At 39.1% G+C, this 10,761-nt stretch overlaps 1 long non-coding RNA gene across 1 annotated transcript; it reads right to left on the bottom strand.

Moving 5' to 3' along the window:
- Nucleotides 1-6,849: 6,849 nt before the first annotated feature.
- LOC138417835 (uncharacterized) lies at nucleotides 6,850-10,393 on the bottom strand. Its single transcript, XR_011248317.1, has 2 exons — nucleotides 9,997-10,393; nucleotides 6,850-7,697 (listed from the first exon to the last, which is right to left on the bottom strand). It is a non-coding gene; the product is annotated as an uncharacterized lncRNA (long non-coding RNA).
- Nucleotides 10,394-10,761: the final 368 nt, after the last annotated feature.

The raw sequence follows: 10,761 nt of genomic DNA, 5'->3' as shown, positions 1-10,761 counted from the left end.
GCCCTCCACTGTGTAGAATATAGTCTTGCAGAAGGACAAAAATTAGAGGATTAAAGAGGATAATTTCAGATAAGGAAAAATAGTATTTTTTCCTAAAAGTGCCAGGTGATAAAAGTCACCCTCAGGTTTGAAAAGCAAGAAAGAACTTACCAGGGAGATAACATTTGAGTGTAAACTGATTAAGCAGCCAATCATGCCACAACTGGGGAGCAGGATTTTCAAGTCAGCATGGCCAGCAATGGCAAAGGTCTAGGGTAGGAAAAAGGTAGGCAGTTTATTTAGAAAGATGGTCTATAATTAGAAAAGAGAGCCAGTGGGAAAGTGTCATGAGATGAGCTTGGAGAAAAGGGTTCATTCTTTTTAGCTGAACAACGAGCAAGGAAATTGGAATTTTATTTTAGGGCTTTTTTGTTTTGCTTTGAGGGGTGGTTTTTGGTTTGAGGGGTTTTGTTTGTTTTCTGGCCATGCTGTGCTGCATGCAGGGTCCGAGTTCCTCAATGAGGGATCAAGCCTGCACCCCCTATGGTGGAAACTGGAAGTCTCAACCACTAAACCCCTAGGGAAGTTCCTGGAATTTTCAGTTCAGTTCAGCTCATTTCAGTCGCTCAGTCAGGTCTGACTTTTTGTGACCCCATGGACTCCAGCACGCCAGGCTTCCCTGTCCATCACCAACTCCCAGAGCTTGCTCCAACTCATGTCCATAAGTCAGTGATGCCATCCAACCATCTCATCCTCTGTCGTCCCCTTCTCCTCCCACCTTCAATCTTTCCCAGTATCAGGGTCTTTTTCAATGAGTCAGTTCTTTACATCAGGTGGACAAAGTATTGGAGCATCAGTCCTTCCAATGAATATTTAGGACTGATTTCCTTTAGGAAATCCTTTTAGGGTGGATCTCTTTGCAGTTCAAGGGACTCACAAGAGTCTTCCCTAACACCATAGTTCAAAAGCATCAATTCTTGGGCATTCAGCTTTCTTTATAGTCTAGCTCTCACATCCATACACGACTACTGGAAAAACCATAGCTTGAATTTTAAACACAGGAAAAAAACAATGGAAAGTTAAAGCAGAGGGTGACATTATACTATTTCCACTGAGAAGTTTGCTCTAGATGTCATATGCAAATAGACTATAATGGGATAAGAATACAAACAAGAAATGAGAGATAAATAATTACTCTGTAGTAAGGAGAAACTGTTATTCCTCAGCCAATTTTTGAAGCCCTGGAGATGGAAATGGCAACCTACTCCATTATTCTTACCTGGAAAGTTCCATGGACCAATGAGTCTGGTGGGCCCATGTGGTCGCAAAGAGTCAGACATGACTGAATACACACACGTGCAATTTTTGAAAAGTGAATTTGCTTGGCCTTCTACCAATAAAAATCCATACAACCAAAGTCACTTCCAAACCAAAACATTGTAAAGATAAAAACTCAAATTGGCATTACTGTCTAATGAAATATTTTTGAACCTCTTCTGCATGATTTTGTCAGCCAAGTATTCCTTGTGTGTCCTTGGAGCATTTAACTCTCAGATGTGGACAGTTACCTAATGTTAATAGCTGCTTTGCAGGTTAGTACCAGTTGATTCATTTGAAATAAAGCAAATATAATATGACATTTTACTTGTGTTTTGACTACAGTTTTAAGCTTTAAATAACATTAGATTGCTTGTAATATTATATAACTGGATACAGACTTTTAGGAGGTATCAAATTTTATGCAGAACAAGGATCTAAGTCTGGGTAAAATGGTTTCTATTGTTATCACTATGTTTCAGTCAATTAATTGCATTTTAAATAGAAGAAACAATGGAAATAACTAGTAATTTTTAAAGAAAAAAAAAAGCAAAACTGTGTCAGTTCAGTTCAGTTCAGTCGCTCAGTCGTGTCCGACTCTTTGCGACCACATGAATCGCAGCACGCCAGGCCTCCCTGTTCATCACCATCTCCTGGAGTTCACTCAGACTCATGTCCATCGAGTCCGTGATGCCATCCAGCCATCTCATCCGCTGTCGTCCCCTTCTCCTCCTGCCCCCAGTCCCTCCCAGCATCAGAGTCTTTTCCAATGAGTCATCTCTTCTCATGAGGTGGCCAAAGTACTGGAGTTTCAGCTTTAGCATCATTCCTTCCAAAGGAATCCCAGGGCTGATCTCCTTCAGACTGGACTGGTTGGATCTCCTTGCAGTCCAAGGGACTCTCAAGAGTCTTCTCCAACACCGCAGTTCAAAAGCATCAATTCTTCGGCGCTCAGCCTTCTTCACAGTCCGACTCTCACACTGTGTCAGCACTATAAAAAGACCTATTTTTCATTCACCACCCCTGAATATCAGATCTTCCAAATCCACAGTTGAGCTCTTGCCCTAACAAGTTTAATATATTTATTTTTGTCCATCCTTCCACTTTTGGCAGAACTAGTCCCACCTTTTTCATCATTGTCTACTGCCCAGGGTACCTCTTTTGCATTCTAGTGTGTTTTCGTGACTGCCAAGAGGGAAATCTACTTAGAATATTGATGGTTATTGATGTTTAAAATATTCCTCTGTCCTAATAACAAGAGGATTGAGAAACAGAAATGATGATACAAAGATATAAATGTCATTTTAATGGCAAAAATTGCAGACATTCTGAATATTCTAGAAACACAGTGATGGAGGAGGCCTCCAGACTCTGCACAGATCCCATCTCTTATGCCCCACATGGAAAGTTACCTCTGCCAATGCTATGGCCACCATTACCATTCCCACACATGGAAGAGGCTCTGTATTAGAATGTGGATCTACAAGGGGAGAACCACCTGTGCAAGAAGTACTGCCAGATTTTTCTTCCCCACAGTTCTGTCTTCCTTAAAAGTGCTATTTGTAACTTTAATGACTTCTTCCTCTGGTTGTTGTTCTTTAGTCACTAAGTCATGTCTGCTTTTTTGTGACCCCCATGGACTGCAGCCCCCCAGGCTCCTCTGTCCATGGGATTTCTCAGGCAAGAATACTGGAGTGGGTGTCATTTCCCTCCCCAGGGGATCTTCCTGACCCAGGGATCAAACTCTCTTCTTCTGCATTGGTGGCAGGTTCTTTCCCACTGAGTCACCTGGGAAGCCCCTTCTTCCTCTCACCCAGTCTTTTCCCACACATCCCCTTTCTAATATTTCAGCTCTCACAATGCCAAACAACACTGTAAATGTTTTAGCTAATTTGCTAGCTATTTCCATCATTCAGATCTGACAGGCCCAAATAAAGAAATTCAATTTCTGTCTCTGCTGACATATATGAAAAGCCAAAATATGGTGACACTGTGGCTTTGCCAGTGCTTAATGAATACCATGCAAAAGGAATATCCTGAGGTTTCCCCCCCAGCAATCAATAGGTACAGTCTCCATTGTTATATTAATCCACTCAGCATTCAGACCTAGAATCAAAGATTACAGCTTTCAAGTCTCTATACTCATTTCCCAAGGTGCTCTAGTTGATGATGTGTTTTTTCTAGACATTGAACAATTGTCAGTCATCCCTACCTTTCACCAGCTCCCTGCTAATAAGTTATTTGCTGACTTGCTGATCTATTAAGTAATGTATGAAGAGAGGCACAAGTTTGTGTTTTCAATGAGTCATAAAAATCTTGAGAAAATCCAACAAAATGTGGTGAGCAAAGGAAAGCTTAATTAGCTCAAGAAACTGACTCAGAAAAAAATGCTAATTTGCTGACTCTACCAGGATCTGATTTTGTTGAGAACAGTCTTCCGTGACTGACTGTTTCATCTAAGCTCACTTTTGACTTTTAATTTACATTCATGACTATAGACTGTCACAGGCCCCACCCTTCAAAGCCAGGGTCCGCATAGGATTGATGACAGAGCAGAGCCTCCAGGCAGGAAGGCCAGGCCTGGCTCAACAGGAGCTGTTCTCAAGGTCAAGCCCAACAAGGGCTTCTAGTAGGAGGGAGAGAATGTCACCTACAGCTGAGAAGACATGACAAGCTGATGGGAGCAGTTGAGAAGGCATAACAAGCAGATGCCAGAGTTGGTCCTAATCAGAATGTCAAAGTGCAGGTCTGGGCTAGCTGGTGAAATAAAAACAGGGGTCATTGTGGGGCAGGCTGTGCCCATTTTAGATGCTGCTTGGGATGAAGACATGTGAACAGAATACAGGAGCCAATCTTTAAAGTGCTCTCAGGCCCAGAGCTGGGGCAATTTGAGCAACGCGTTAAACAATAGTAGTAGATGATAACCCAAAGAATAAACTAAATACCCATGATGTGAGTAAATGACTGAATACATAAATAAAAGGGGACAAGAAGTTTTTTTAAATAGAATTCCACAAATAAATGTAGCAGAAATGAAAGAAATAGAAAACCACAGTGGTTATTTCTGCAGGAAAATCTCACTAATGGATACTAAAATTAGTGAGTAAAACTTTAAGGAGAAACAGGATATTAAACAGGATATTAGCATAGCCTCAAAGTATCACCTCATAATATTTATTAATTACTGTGTTGCCTGTTAATTACTGTGGTTCCAGGAAGTGGAATGGGGTCCAGATTTATTAACTAGCTTCTAATGAATAGAATGTGGTATGGGAAATTTTGTAACTTTATAGGAGAAACCTGGCGGACACCACCTTAACTAAATGATCAAGGTTAACATTACCAGTGTGAGTCATGTTGATATCATATTCTCATTAAGATGCCAATATGAGAAGGGCATGTTATCTGTGATATTCTTCCCAAATCTCCATAACCCCAATCCAATTAATCATTAAAAACTGAGAGATATTCTACAAAATACCTGACTGGTACTCAGGTAAAAGTGTTAAAATCATGAAAAACAAGGAGGGACCAAGAAACCACAAAAGGGACCCTAACGACAGAAGAAGGACATTAGTGGAAAAGTTGATTAAATCCTATAACAGTTTGTATTAATTTAGTTAATAGTGTTGCTTTGATGTTAATTCCCTAGTTTGATTGTGTACTAACATTATGTAAGATGTTAACATTAAGGGATACTGGGGAGAGAATAAACCAGGACTCTCTGTACTAACGTTGCAATTCTGTACTTCTAAAATTATTTCAAAATACAAATGTTCTTTAAAAGACTAGAAAAGCAATCAGACCATTCAGTATTTTTTAATAAAATTTAAAAAATAAAAAACAAAACACCACAACCTTCTTTAAATGCTGAAATGCTGTTTCTCATCACTCTCTTTTAAGTTTATAATTTTTTTCTAATTAAAAGAATGTTCTCATTAAAAAAATTGACCAAGGTCAGGAGGATGAGAAGACAAGACACAGAGAGAAATATTTGCAAAGGATGTACTTGATAACAGATTGTGATCTAAGATCTACAACAAATTCTTAAAAATTCAACAATAAGAAGGCAAATAACCCAATTTTAAAATGAGCAAAAGAATAGACACCTGATTGAAGAAGATATATGGAAGATAAATAATCATATGAAAAGGTGCACGATACCTTACATCACTAGGGAATAGCAAATTACATAGCACTGAGGTACTACGCTACAAACCTATTAGAATAGCCAAGACACAAAACACCAAATGCTAACAAGGATATGTAACAAGAACTGTTGTTCATTGCTGGTGGGAATGCAAAATGGTACAGACACTGTGGAAGACCATTTGGCAGCTTCTTATAAGACTGCTGCTGCTGCTGCTGCTGCTGCTGCTAAGTTGCTTCAGTCATGTCCAACTCTATGACTAAACATACTCTTAAAATCAGTTCAGTTCAGTTACTCAGTCATATCTGACTGTTTGTGACCTGATGGACTGCAGCATGCCAGGCTTTCCTGTCCATCACCAATTCCTGGAACTTGCACAAACTCATGTCTGTTGAGTCGGTGCTGCCATTCAATCATCTCATCCTCTGTCATCCCCTTCTCCTCCTGCCTTCAATCTTTCCCAGCATCAGCGTCCTTTCCAATGAGTCAGTTCTTTGCATCAGGTGGCCAAAGTATTGGAGCTTCAGCTTCAGCATCTGTCCTTCCATTGAATATTCAGAACTGATCGCCTTTAGAATGGACTGGTTTGATCTCCTTGCCATCCAAGGGACTCTCAAAAGAGTCTTCAACACCATAGTTGAAAAGCATCAATTCTTTGGCACTCAGCTTTCTTTATGGTCCAACTCTCACATCCATACATGACTACTGGAAAAACCATAGCTTTGACTAGACAGACTCTTACAATAGTTTTACAATTGTGCTCCTTAGTATTTATACAAATGAGCTTAAAAATTATGTCTGCATAAAAGTCTACACATGGATGTTTAATAATAACTGTCAAAATTTGGCAGGAACAAAGATGTCCTTCAGTAAGTGGATGCACTAATAAACTGTGAGTATCCACACAATGGACTATATTATTCAGTGCTAAAAGGAAATGAGCTGTCAGGACTTCCCTGGTGGACCAGGGGTTAAAACTCCACTCTTCCAATTCAGGGGCACAGGTTCGATCCCTGGTCTGGGGAACTAAGATCCCAAAATGCCTTGTGGTACAGCAAAAAAGAAAAAAGAAATGAGCTGCCAAGCCATGAAAAGATATGGAGGAAACAAACATATAAGCTGTACTAAGTGAAAGAAGGTAATCTAAAAAGACTGTATAGTGACTTCCCTGGTGGTCCAGTGGCTAAGACTTCCCCCTTCCAACCCAGGGAACACAGATTCAATCCCTGGCTGAGGAACTAAGATCCCACATGCTTCATGGTATGGCCAAAATAAATTAAAAAGATTGTATGTTTCCAACTATATGGCATTCTGGAAAAGACAAAACTATGAAGACAGTAAAAAGATCAGTGGTTGCCAGAGATGAGGGGGAGGGAATGGATGAAAAGGTCCAATATAGGGGATTTCTTTTTTAATAAACTTTATTTTATAGAACAGATTGAGATTCATAGGCACTGAGAGGAAAGTACACAAATTCCCCATATATGCCCTGTCCCTACTTATACACAGCTTCCCCCACTGTCAACATGACCCACCAGAGTGGTACATTTGTTACAATCAATAAACCTACATTAACACACCATGACCCAAAGTCCATAGTTTGTGTTATGGTTCAGTCTTGGTGTTGTATACTTTAAAGGTTCAGACAAGTTTGTAATGACATGTATTCACTTATAGTATCATACAGAGTAGTTTCACTGCTTGAAAAAATCCTGTCAATGTAGATTCATCAATTGTAATGTATTTATCATATTGGTGATGTAAGCTAATGCTCAGGAAGGCTGTGCAAACACTTCTGTTCAACATTCCTTTATATCTAAAACTGCCCTGAAAAAAAAAAGTATAATTTTTTTTTAAAGATTGAAGTGGGGTAATGAATGAAGAAAATTTACCAAGTAAAGAAAACAATTTCTTCCTAATTATAAAGCAGTGATTTACCAGTACGCAGAGTTTCCCATATCAACCATATTCAAAAAGCTTGCGGTACATATGAAAGAGTTAGTCGTTCAGTCATGTCGGACTCTTTGCGACCCCATGAACTATAGCATGCCAGTCCTCCGTGTCCATCACCAACTCCCAGAGTCCACCCAAACCCATGTCCATTGAGTCGGTGATGCCATCCAACCATCTCATCCTGTGTCGTCTCCTTCTCCTCCTGCCCTCAATCTTTCCCAGAATAGGGGTCTTTTCAAATGAGTCAGCTCTTCGCATCAGGCGGCCAAAGTATTGGAGTTTCAGCTTCAACATCAGTCTGTACAGACAAGGAAATATACTCAGGGAGTTGTTGAGAAGGCAGAAAAACATAAAGACATATAATGTCTGGTTCATACTTTCTAAGACAACAAAAAGGCAGAAACTGAGGTACATTAAATTTCCAAAAGATTATTTGACCAAATATCCATTTGAATCACTCAGTGTCAGAAGGAAAATGGTTAGGAGCACTCCATCAATAGAAGCTAGTATAAGGGCTTTTATTGGACAGAGCAGAAGCAAAGCAAGGAAATTATTTGATCCACTATAGCTTCTCTGGTTGCTCTATTTGGGAAAACCTAATTGGTTTTTTGTGATCAGTTGCTCCTAAATTGTCCTTTCTCAGGTTCAGGTGCATCCCCTCTGGCTTACATAGACTCCCAAGGTATGAGAGCCACCTCACTCTAATAGTCTCCTTAGTTGATTACTTTAATAGAATACAGCTAAGTTTGGGGGCATTAAACACAGTCCTACTCATAATAAGAGTTTTGAAATTTTATAATTTTTATACTAAACTATGTAATACTAACTAAAGAATCAATTTATGCAGAAATACAGTTGACCCTTGATCAATAAGGGTTTGAATTACATATATCCAGATTTTTTTAATGTATTGGAAAAATTTTTTGGAAATTTGCAACAGCTTGAAAAAGTTCACAGACTAATCATGTGGCCTAGAAATATCAAAAAAATTAAGAAAAAGGTATGTCATAATGGCACAAAATAGAGGTACACACTAGTCTATCCTTATGCAGATGTAAGATGAGTGATGTTTAATATAAAATTAATAATGTATCAATATTTTACTGTCTTATAATTGTACCTTGAAAGAATTCCATTACTAGACAAATATGCCTCTCTCTTTCGTAATTAAACTGCTTATCAATCTATCATAAATAGGTAAGTGATTTTTTAAATATTTCCGATGCTGTACTATGAATATGACTGTAATACTGTCTACAATAAAAATTTTATAAGAATTCATTCATTAGTGTATAGGCTAAGCTACAGTGAAAGTGTACCAAAAACACTAGGCAATCATAAAATAAGTATATTGCTGCTTTTTTGTTATCAATGCATGGATCATTATACCTGTAAATAAATATCAATTTCCTTTTATCATCATCTTTTAATTTTTGATGTCTAGTGTTATAATATGTAGAACATCTACAGTGTTTTGTGTCATGTAAGACAATATTGATGTAGGTATAGACACAATTCATTTTATAAATAGACAATGTAAACTTATGGTATCAATAAATACAGTATGGTTTTTTAAATGTATTTCTCTTCCTTATGATTTTCCTAACAGCATCTTCTTTTTTCTAGCTTATTTTATTGTAAGAATACAGTACATTATACTTATAACATACAAAATATCTGTTGACTCAATGTCATCAGTAAGGCTTCTTGTCAACAGTTGGCTATTAGTAGTTTAAGTTTGAGGAGAGTCAAAATTATATGTGGATTTTTGACTATGCAGGGGTCAAGGCCCCTAACCCCCCCATGTTGTTCAAGAGTCAACTGTGCAATGATCTCATTGTTTTTTATAGATTTAAAATGCAATTTTCTTTCCAAATGTAGTTATCTTGGTAGTTCTGCTGGTAAAGAATCCACTTTCAAGGCAAGAGACCCTGGTTCAGTTCCTAGGTTGGGAAGATGCCCTGGAGAAAGGATAGGCTAGCCACTCCAGTATTCTCGGGCTTCCCTGATGGTTCAATCGGTAAAGAGTCTGCCTGCCAATGCAGGAGACATGGGTTTGATCCCTGTCAGGAAGATCCCACATACTGTGGAGCAACTAAGCCCCTGAGCCACTACTATTGAGCCTGTAGCCCAGGGACCACAACTACTGAAGCCCAAGTGCCCTAGAGCCTGTGCTCTGCTACGAGAGAAGTCTGCTACAGTGAGAAGCTTGGGCACCAGAAATAGAGAGTAGGCCCCTGCTCGCAGCAAACAGAGAAAGCCTGCACACAGCAACAAAGACCCACCATAGCCAAAAGCATATACATTTTTTTAAAAAGATGTTCTTTTTGCATCTGTCACTGAGAATATGTTGATGTGAGTTAAGACCTCACCAAGAATAAACAACCTTAACAGAGGTTTATTCACTCTGTCTGTGCAGAGTGAATTACATACAGCAGGTCTAGTGAGGCAAAGGGAAAGATGAGGTGGGGTTGACCTAGTGCTTTAATGAAAAGCAACCCTTCAATTGGTGGTGAAGATGAAGAAGGAACAGAAGAGGGAATAGAACAGAAAGAAAGAAAAAAACAGTGAGCTATTTTACCCCTTCTTGTTCTTACCTTTTGATGGCTTCTCATTATCAGTAAAGTAAATTCCAAAGTCCTTAACATGTCACACAATCACTAATTCCTAGGCTGCATTGGCAGTCATCATTCCATAGGTTCCAGTTTCAATGAATTCCTTAAATTCTCCAGACTCATTCTTCACTTTCCAGCTCAGTGCCTTTGCTCATATGTCCCCTCATCTTAAAATATCCTTAATATAGCCTCACTCAAGATCTAATGCAAAGGCCAATCTGGCAGAAGTTTTCCTGAATCATATTTCATTCTCTCACTGAAATGTGTCTTTCTTCTCTCTCCCAGTATTTTTTTTTGCGGGGGGAGGAGCGGGGGGGGGGGGGTGCTGCACCAGGTCTTAGTTGTGGCACAGGGGATCTTCAATCTTAGTTGCAGCACTGAAACTCCTCTTTGGTTGATCCCTGGATCACCAGGGAAGTCCCTCACTCTTCCAGTATTACCGATGCATTTTATACATGTGTAGGAACATTCACCTTCTTCCTAATGCAGCAATCAGCTAAGACTGTCTATCTCCTTTTCAGGGCTGTAATCTGAGAGCAGAGAATACAACTTACTACTCTTCTTGTCCTCCCCAGCATAACTTTTGGAATGCCTGACATGTAAAAGAATCCTAGAATCTTAAGTTCAGAGTTAGAAGGACACTTAGAGATCAAACAGCAAATTTTTAAGAAATGTTTGCTGCAAGAAGATGAAGAGCAGTTTGAGGGGAAAGGTTAGGAAAAGAAAACTAGAATACTAATAATGAAT

Source organism: Ovis canadensis, chromosome 13 (genome assembly GCF_042477335.2).
Source record: "Ovis canadensis isolate MfBH-ARS-UI-01 breed Bighorn chromosome 13, ARS-UI_OviCan_v2, whole genome shotgun sequence".
Lineage (NCBI taxonomy): Eukaryota > Metazoa > Chordata > Mammalia > Artiodactyla > Bovidae > Ovis > Ovis canadensis.
Note: the sequence above shows the minus strand (reverse complement) of the source record. Positions and strands in the feature narration are given on the sequence as shown.